Here is a 10271-nt window from a genome sequence, read left to right as displayed (position 1 = left end):
AATAACTAGATAAACTACATAGCCACAGAACAGGAACAATGGCATAGCAGACAATCAAATATATGATAGATAATTGTATGCAGAAGCACACCATCAAGGGATAGTGTTGTGTAGCCCACAAGCATGCTCAAGGGAGCATATCTATGAATTATAGCACACTAAAGAGCACCCAAGGGCACTGGCTCTTGCAAATTTGCAAGAATTGCACACTGCAATCAAGCCAGGGTCAGAATTAGGCACACACAATATGTCCAAGTGGCAGTAGCAATAGCAGGAGCAAGCCAGTAGGCCATGAGCATCACTAGATGCTCATGAGCAATTACAGAAGGGCCATAGCAGGAGATCACCATAAACAGAAGTAGCCAGGAAGCACAGAAGCAGCACACAGCATAGCAGCATAAGCACAACAGCTAGAATCCATGGCGCATATGGCAGCAACAACTAGCACATCCTAGCAGCACCAGAGCTAGTCTGGCGCAGAAAACATAGGCGCAGGAGCAGCAGCAGCTGGCGGATGGATGCCAGGGCATCCAGAGGAAGGAAGAGAGGAAGAACAAGCAGTAGAGCAGTAGGGAGGCGGTGCGAGCTTACCAGTTAGACGGAGAAGGGCACGGCCATGGCGGCATGGCGGCACACGCCGGTCGAACGGCGGCGCCAGTCCATGGCCACGCCAAGCCAGCTCGTCGCCAGGCGCACGGGTCCCAGCAGCATCACAGCGAGGCACACGGCCGCGCCAAGTCACCAGGAGCAACGGCGGCGACGAGGTCGCCGTGGATCAACCGGGTAGGTCACAGAGGGGTTGGGGAAGAACAGCAGCAGCGCGGAAAGGCAGATCGACGCGGATCAATCGAAGCGCCGTCGAACGGTGGTTCGATTGATACCGATCTCGCCGGCGGGGATGGCCGGTGGCGGCCAGAACATTTCGACGAAGGCGGCGGCGACCACGGCGTCGCGAGAGAGAAAGGGAGGTTAGGGTTCGCGAGCGCGTGGGGAAGAAAGGGGTCGGTGCGACCGACCGAGCCCAAGTGGCTCGGGTTAGGGTTAACCCGCTGGGCCACCCTGACAGGTGGGCCCAGGGGCAAAAATGACTTTTCACAATTCAATAAAAACATGAAATTTTGAAATTCAATAGAAAATTGATAAAAGCTCTTAAAAATAAATTAAAAATATGAAAAGGATCAGCATAAAATTCTCTATTTAAATAAAATATCAAAGAGAATTTTTGAAGACAATTAAGAATAAGTCCTAATTTAAGGATTTAAATAATGATTTAAATCACACATATTATTTTCAATAATGAAAATAAGTCCATCAAGGCAATTGGACTTTCAAAACACCTTGACAATATTTCAAGGTTGTATTTATCCTAAATCAAGTATCTCCAAGATGTTCTTAGTATTTAACCTCTCACATAAAATTACCACGACATCGGAAGGGGGGAACAAACCCTAAAACTGGAATCATGCATAATTGCTTCTTTAACCATTGCCCTTATCGGACAATGATGCTATTTTCAGAGACAGAGGACAAGGGTCAGTCCACACCATCCAACTGCAAAACTTTGCAGTGTTCAGGCAAGTTCATCACTTGCTCATGTCATTTGAGTATTTCTATCAAATTACTTGCAAAGTACTATGGTTATCACTATTGCATAAAAACCAAAACCACTACTTTCATAACTATGAATATGACTATGTGGTGGGCAATGGAACCATGGATTGTGTTGATATGGTGGAGGTTCCATTGCAAGGGTTTATATCCATCTAGGATTAAACAACAAATGTCGCCAGTGATTCTTGTGCCGTAATAATCGTGTTAACCATAAGATCTGAAATGGGACGGACTAGTCAATCGTATTTCCACCTCTTGTACATCAACGGATGCGCTTACCGTAGCAGTTGTATCTTGCGGAGCAACTTGTGGGTGGGGAACCCATTCTAAGTCCCCACGGTTATGCTGTGCATACCGTAGCGGTTGCGGCTTGCGGAACAACTTGTGGGTGGGGAACCCATTCTAAGTCCCCACGGTAATGTGGTCTATGATGGGTTGCAGCTACCGGCGAAGGAGTTTGGTTCGATCCTGCATCGTTGTCGTGGTCGGGGTCCGTCCTTAAATGGTGTAAGTGGACCGACGAGGACCTGTGGTCGGGGTTTGCAACAAAGGGTGGGTGTGCGAGGTAGCGGAGGAATATGATTGGCTATGACCTTATACCGGGCCTCACACCGAAGGAAGTGTGGACGGGAAAGCTGCCGGTTGGCACCAAGGTTAAGATCTCTTATGGGTAAAGCAACACACCTCTGCAGAGTGTAAAGAATCGTGACTGTCACTCCTCGTTCGGGATGAGGAGCTGAACGGCAATGGAAAGGAGCTCCATGAAGTTCTAGTAAACCGGTGAAGGTGACGGACATAGCTCTTTGGAATAAAAGCAATCTCTTGAAGAAATGTTTATCAAAACTTGCATTGGTATTAGACTTTCTGGTCTAATATCGTAGCTAGTGCATTAAACACCTCTTATCTATAATGAACTTGTTGAGTACGCCCATACTCATACCACTCTTAAATCCCATGCTTAGATTGTCTGAATCGTCTGGAGGAGGACTACGACAACAATGAAGGAGCCGAGATCATCGGCTATGAAGAACCAGACCTCTCTGGAGGTATAGAAGGCGTAGACTACCTCATCGTCTACGGATCCGGGAGGCTTAGGAGGAGATCAAGCCTAGAGACAGCCAGTAGTAGTAGTAACCGAGCAGCCCGAACTCTTAGTATTTAGCTGCTCGAGGAAATAAATGTATAACTTAATGAGACTCTTATATTGTAAGTTAAGTTGGGTTCGTCTCGAACCCAGGAGTATTCCTCTTAGGACCCAAGAGGAGCTCCGAGACGACATGTGTATGATATTTGTAATAATAAATGAATGAGTTATGGACCTGCTATGTTCTGTTGTACTACTCTGAGGGATGTAATATTTGCGGAATGGTACTTCGTGAATGTTATATCAACGACTGGCATACTACAACATGCAGTGGTATGCAGGGTCACCACAGTTGGTATCAGAGCCAAAGCTTTGACCTTAGGTTGGAACCTAGTAAATGGGACCAAACGTTAGGAGTCAAATAGGACCAGTAAAGAATTCTCTAAAAATATGGTGTATATTCAATTGAGAATACAACAATCATGTATTTTAGTGCGATAATTCTTTATTATCTCTATTATGATGCTTTAATATTAATCTTATAATCTTTCTATTTCTACAGCCAACATGGCAAGTTCACGTCCAGGACGAAACGTGAAAGTGATGGATTCCACACTGAGTGAATACGAAGGAGGACTTGCAGATATTCTACGAGCCATGTTACTTGAATTTGGGTGTGATCCCCAGATCCAAGTAAAGAAATACATGTACTATGATGGTACTGTATTGGCTAAGTGTAGGGTAGGACTGCGACTTCCCGAATCTTTGGGAATGGGCGTAGTAATGCCAGCAGGGGAAGCCATAACTATCAATACAGCCTACCACATAGCCATTATGAGAGCCATCACAGATATTCGGGAGCATAAGACGAAAGAGCTTATGGGTTCCGAATTTACCCACATTCCTCATAATCAGGAGGAAGAGGATCCCATGATTAACCACTACAAATATGCAAAACGCAAACCCATAGCAGCCGCAAAATACATGGACAATAGTCGCAACTTCATATCATTACTCTTTCAGTTGAACCATCATCTGACGGGAGCAATTGATACTATGCTAGAGGAGTTTACTGAACCCAAGGAGGAGATTAGGGGGGAAAGAACCTATGGAGAATGTGGTGCACACACCAGTTTACTCAGCTGGTGACTACATTAGTATTGATCCACTTGAGCGTGAATCTACACCTGTTACACCTGGGAACTACCTGGGAAGTTCCTATGGGGGATATGAGGGCGGAGAGGAATCCGGAAACAATCAGCGTTACGAGACTCCTATAGAAAATTCCACGGGTTGGCGTTGGGGATCTGATACTGGAACTCATAGTACTTCTGTGTATTATGATGGGGAGATGAATGATGACGCCACAACCCAGAACCAGAGTTATCCTAGTAATGAAGGAGTTGATGGAGGGTATCCAACACAGGTTGAGTCGGGTACGAGTGTTGGAAACACCTATGGTGGAGCTACAGGGGAGTACACCCGATGGGTGGACTATGATGCACTTAACGATCAGTTTGTGAACACTGATTTCTCCCTAGGATCATCATCTGATTCGGACTACCAGCCGATGGGGAGACCTTATGTTCCAGGGTCTATCAGGAGGACGACACGTTCGACCAGATGGAAGCCTGGGATGTACCGGGAGTGAAGATCGACTAGAGTCCACCAAGGGAGGCGAGGCTATAATACACAAGTACCACGTGTATTATAGTATGTAATATTTGTATAAATTTGTACATATACTTTAATAAGTGAGTTTGCATACTCACATCGACTTGAGTATTGTAATAAGACCACTATATGTTTTGTATGATTTGGATTTGCTTCTTGATTTCCATTGCGTGACTAGTTCTGTGCACAAAGTTGAGCTCAGAAAACTTGCGCATGGAGTAATTATGAGTATCATCTTGTGTTGCAGAACTAGGGGGTTATGTCGGGAGCATTAGGAGAGGAGACCGAAGCGCAGCGCATGGAGCGCGAAGCAAAACAAAAGGAAGAGGCTGAGGGAGCAGCCAGAGATCAGTTTCCACCACCACCACCCATGACGCAGAATTCGTCCGTACATGCAGCTGGTGGAGGAAAGACAACGTGTAACGTTGGAGCAGCAGAACAAATTCTTCCAAGAATTGCTGCAAATGAAACGAGGTGGAGAGACCCGAGAATCCGGGAGTCACTTTAGCAGACTTCCAGAATACCAAGCCTATATCTTTCGCATACGCGCCCGAGCCAATGGACGCGGAAGATTGGCTTATGGACACTGAGCGAAAGCTCAACACAGTTGGTTGCAATGACCAGGAGAAGGTCCGTTATGCTACACACTTATTGTGTGGACCCGCTGCATCATGGTGGGATAACATCGTAGCCATTTATCCGGCTGGAAAAGTATTCACCTGGGAGGAATTCGCAAGGAAGTTCAGGGAATCCAATGTCCCTGAAAGTATAGTGGAATTGAAGCGTCGAGAATTTGAAAGTCTCAAGCAGAAGGACAAGGCCATCCTGACTTATGTCAGGGAATTTTCAAAGCTGTCCCGGTATGCGGTTGAAGAAGTCAACACCGAGGACAAGAAGAAGAAGAGGTTTCTGAGGGGGTTAAGTCCCCAGTTCAAAGTACAGCTCCGTATGATGAGGGCAACAGAGTTCCAAGAGTTGGTGGATGCAGCCATCACTCTGGAAGATGATTTTAAGCAACTGCAGGAGGAAAAGAGGAAGAAGGCCAAGTTTGAGCCTAAAAGATTTTCCAATAACAAGCCCAACACCAGCTTGAATTTCAAGCCAAGATACAACAACAACAACAACAACAACAACAGCAACTACTACGGTAGCAGGAAGAACCAAGCGTTTCAAACTGCTAACCAAATAGTTTGTCGCATCTACGGGTTTAAAGGACATGCTTCAAAGGATTGTCGTAAACCCAGAATCATTTGCTTTGGGTGTCGTCAGGAGGGGCACATGATGAAGGATTGCCCCAATAAGAAGAATGGAGGAGGTCAGTCTGGAGGAGGAGGAAGCCGAGGAGGAAACAATGGAGGAAACTGGAAGAATAAGAAGCCCTTCGGCAAGTTGAACTGCACTAGTCTAGAGGAGGTGGTCAACTCCGATCAGGCTGTGATAGGTACGCTCCAGATACTCACTCATCCTGGCAAAGTACTTTTTGATACTGGTGCAACTACATCATTCATTTCTCAACAATTCATCATCAAACATGGGATTAGTTGCACTAAGTTAGATACACCCATAACCATACTTTCTGCGGGGGGAACGATAGTAGTAACCCATACCAAACAAAAACAAGTCATCATGATCAATAAGTGCACGTTTGACGCGGACCTGTTCATTTTACCGATGAAGGACATTGATGTCATTCTTGGTATGAACTGGTTGGAAGCTAATGGAGCATTGATCGACTGTGTGAACAAGACGGTATCTTTGAAAAGCCCCGATGGAAGTAGAATGATTTACCAAGGCGACAAACATACACAGATTGAAGTGGAGCTACAGCTGAACAGCATGAAGGAAGTGAAATTGGAAGATATACCTGTAGTGAATGAATTCCAGGATGTGTTTCCTGCAGAATTACCTGGTATGCCACCAGATAGGGAGATAGAATTCACTATCGACCTAATTCCAGGAACAGCTCTGATTGCTAAGGCACCATACAAGATGGGGCCCAAGGAGTTGAAAGAACTTAAGGAGCAACTGGATGACTTAGAACAAAAAGGATTCATACAAGAGAGTGTTTCACCATAGGGATCACCTGTAATCTTCGTGGATAAAAGAGATGGAGGTAGAAGGATGTGCGGAGATTACAGGAATCTGAACAACGTCACAATCAAGAACAAGTATCCACTTCCAAGAATACAAGATCTATTTGATCAAGTTAGAGGTGCGGGAGTTTTTTCCAAGATTGATCTAAGATCCGGTTATCACCAGATAAAGATCAAGAAGGAAGACGTTCCGAAAACTGCCTTTGTCTCAAGGTATGGACATCATGAATACCTTGTAGTGCCTTTTGGATTAACCAATGCCCCAGCAATATTCATGAATCTCATGAATAAGATTTTCATGCCATATCTAGACAAGTTTGTCATCGTATTCATCGATGATATCTTGATATATTCCAAGAACAAGGCCGAACATGCTGAACATTTGAGGTTAGTGTTGCAAACACTAAGGGAACATCAACTCTATGCCAAATTTAGCAAGTGTGAATTTTGGCTAGATCAAGTGGAATTCCTTGGTCATGTTATTAGTAAAGATGGAATAGCTGTTAACCCGAGTAAGGTAGCAGCAGTTCTAGAATGGGAAGCACCCAAGACTGTCAAGGAGATCCGAGGATTCCTAGGAATGGCAGGATATTATCGGAGATTCATTGAAGGATTCTCCAAGATAGCAGGACCCATGACGAAACTGTTAAGAAAGAACACACCTTTCGTGTGGTCAGAGGAGTGTGAGAAGAGTTTTCAAACTCTAAAAGAGAAACTCACCACGGCACCGGTGTTAGCAGTTCCGGAAGTTGGCAAGGATTACACCGTGTACTGTGACGCATCCAAGCATGGATTGGGTTGCGTACTCATGCAAGATCGGAAAGTGATATCTTATGGATCGAGGCAACTCAGACCTCATGAAGTAAACTATCCAACACATGACTTGGAATTAGCAGCAGTCGTATTTGCACTCAAAACTTGGAGACATTTTCTCTATGGAGCCAAGTGTGAGCTCTATACAGACCACAAGAGTCTCAAATATTTCTTCACTCAGAAGGAACTCAACATGAGACAGAAAAGATGGTTAGAACTAATCAAGGATTATGATTTAACCATCAATTATACTCCAGGAAAGGCCAATGTTGTAGCAGATGCCTTGAGTAGGAAGAGCACCGGAGGAGTGGAACAAGAAATCTCACCGGAGTTGAGAAAGGAAATAAGTCAAGCCCAAATACAACTTTGGGAGAAGGAAGCCCATGAAGGATTATCGGCATTGCAAGTAGCCGATGAGTTAAATGTTAACCTGAAGAATGAGATCATGATGGGTCAGCTGGACGATCCATTCATCGTGGAGGAGATGAGAAGAATAGATGAGGGAAGACCATCAGAATTTCACCGAGGAGAATCTGGATCATTATGGTTCCAGAAAAGAATTTGTGTTCCGGATATTGCTGAAATTAAGGAAGTAATACTCCGGGAAGCCCATCAAACACCATACTCCATTCATCCGGGTAGTACAAAGATGTACATGGACCTAAAGGAGTTATTCTGGTGGAATAATATGAAGAGAGAGATAGCACAATATGTGGTGGAATGCCATACCTGTCAGAGAGTGAAGGCTGAACACCAGAGTCCGGCAGGAAAGTTACAACCTTTACCTATTCCAGAATGGAAATGGGAGGAAATAGGGATGGATTTCATCACCGGACTACCCATGACTAATAAAAAGAAGGACATGATATGGGTAATCGTGGACCGGTTGACGAAGAGTGCACACTTTTTAGCGGTAAATCAGCAGGACAAAGGAGAGAAACTCATCGATCTTTACATCAAAGAGATCGTGAGTAAGCATGGAGTGCCCAAGAAGATAGTGTCGGATCGAGGATCCGTGTTCACATCAGCATTCTGGAAGCAACTACACGAAGCTTTAGGATCCAAGTTGGACTATAGTACCGCTTATCATCCCCAGACCGGTGGACAAACCGAGAGAACCAACCAGATCTTAGAGGATATGCTCAGGGCTTGTGCTTTAGACTTCGGAGGATCATGGGAGGAGCACTTACCACTAGCAGAGTTCTCATACAATAATAGCTATCAAAGCAGCATCAAGATGGCACCATTTGAAGCTCTTTATGGAAGAAAGTGCAGATCACCGATATGTTGGTATGAAGCCGAAGCAAGCAAAGAGTTCAACCCTGATTATGTCAAGGAAAAGCAACAAATAATTGACATTATCAGAGATCGGCTCAAAATAGCCCAGAGCCGACAGAAGAGTTATGCCGATCAAAAGAGGGGAACATGGGAGCCACGAGTTGGAGACATGGTATACCTTAAGGTGAGCCCGATGAAAGGACTCCAGAGGTTTGGAGTAAAAGGAAAGCTTAGCCCTAGGTACATCGGACCTTTCAAGATTTTGAGTCAAAACCGAGGGTTAGCCTTCGAATTGGAATTACCGGGAAGGTTATCTCAGGTACACAACATATTTCATGTGTCGCAACTCAGAAAATGTTTGAAGACTCCAGATGAGCCAGTATCACATGAAGAGCTCGAGTTGCAACCAGATTTGACATACATCGAGAAGCCAGCCAAGATTCTCGAGGAAAACTGGAAACAACTCAGGAATCGAGCGATAAAGTACTGCAAGATACAATGGAAGCATCATCCCGAGAGGGAAGCTACCTGGGAAAAAGAGGAAGACCTGAGGAAAACATACCCCGAACTTTTCAGGTATTACAACCACAACTTCGGGACGAAGTTTTCTTTAAGGGGGAAAGGCTGTAATGTCCCAGGTTTAGAGACGATCGAGGGGTAGATTTTAGAAAGGGATGTGCATTACATTGCAAATTCTGGGGGAATTTCGCGCTTTTAAACAAAAACTGCATCGAAGGGGGACAAGTTTCTCTCTCGACACCGTACAGGGTTAGGGTTTCGAGAGTGCGACAAACCTGTTCCTTATTCAACTAAACTAGGGTTTTTGAGAAGAGAGGGGAGAGTTTGCATCACAAACTCAAGTTGCATGATTGAATTCCAAATTAAGTTGTATGATTGAATTCAATCCAAGTTTGAATTTGAATTTCCAATTCAAACATCAAATGAATATCACATAATTCAAACTTGAGATAATGCATTACACAATTACAAGTAATCAAGAATATGAATAGTACAATATATAAATAAAGCTCATTAAGGAAAACTTGAGCTTTATTGATAATCACACATAATACAATGTCATTTACAATATCCAAAATAGTAATATGAAATATTACAACATATTACAAGAATTGGACAAAAATAGAAAAAGAAAAGAAAAGGAAATTACAACTCTATGATCTATCCTAACACTACAAGCTAAACTTCATTTAGTCTTGTACTTGATTATCCTCATGATCATTGGAGCATCAGATTGATCCCTGCACACAACAAAGCAAAGAACTAGTTATGCCAAGTGGCATTGCCACTTGGCAGGTTAGAAAAAAATGGAAATGATGGATAATACCAAGTCTGCCGAGCTGATCCACTCTCACAGCCAAGTGCAAAGTATCAGGATACACACACACAGCCTGCTCACAAGGCTGTGTGCATGCAGCACACACACACACAGCAAGCAGTGAGTCACTCAAGCATGCCAGGCTCAGCTGTCGACCATGTGAGCACAACAAAGGTGATATAAAACCTTTTCCACCGCCAGAACCCTTAGATCATCGGCAGAATTCACTGGGTAAGTCCACCAGAAACCAAGAGCTAGCAAGAACAGCTCAAGAACACCAAGAACAGGTGAACAGCCAGAGCTGTCCCACCTAGCCCCAATTACCAGAAAGTAACCAAGCATCATCAGCAAGCCAGGAGGAGCAGGGCAAGATCATAAATCC

Source organism: Lolium perenne, chromosome 6 (genome assembly GCF_019359855.2).
Source record: "Lolium perenne isolate Kyuss_39 chromosome 6, Kyuss_2.0, whole genome shotgun sequence".
Lineage (NCBI taxonomy): Eukaryota > Viridiplantae > Streptophyta > Magnoliopsida > Poales > Poaceae > Lolium > Lolium perenne.
Note: the sequence above shows the minus strand (reverse complement) of the source record.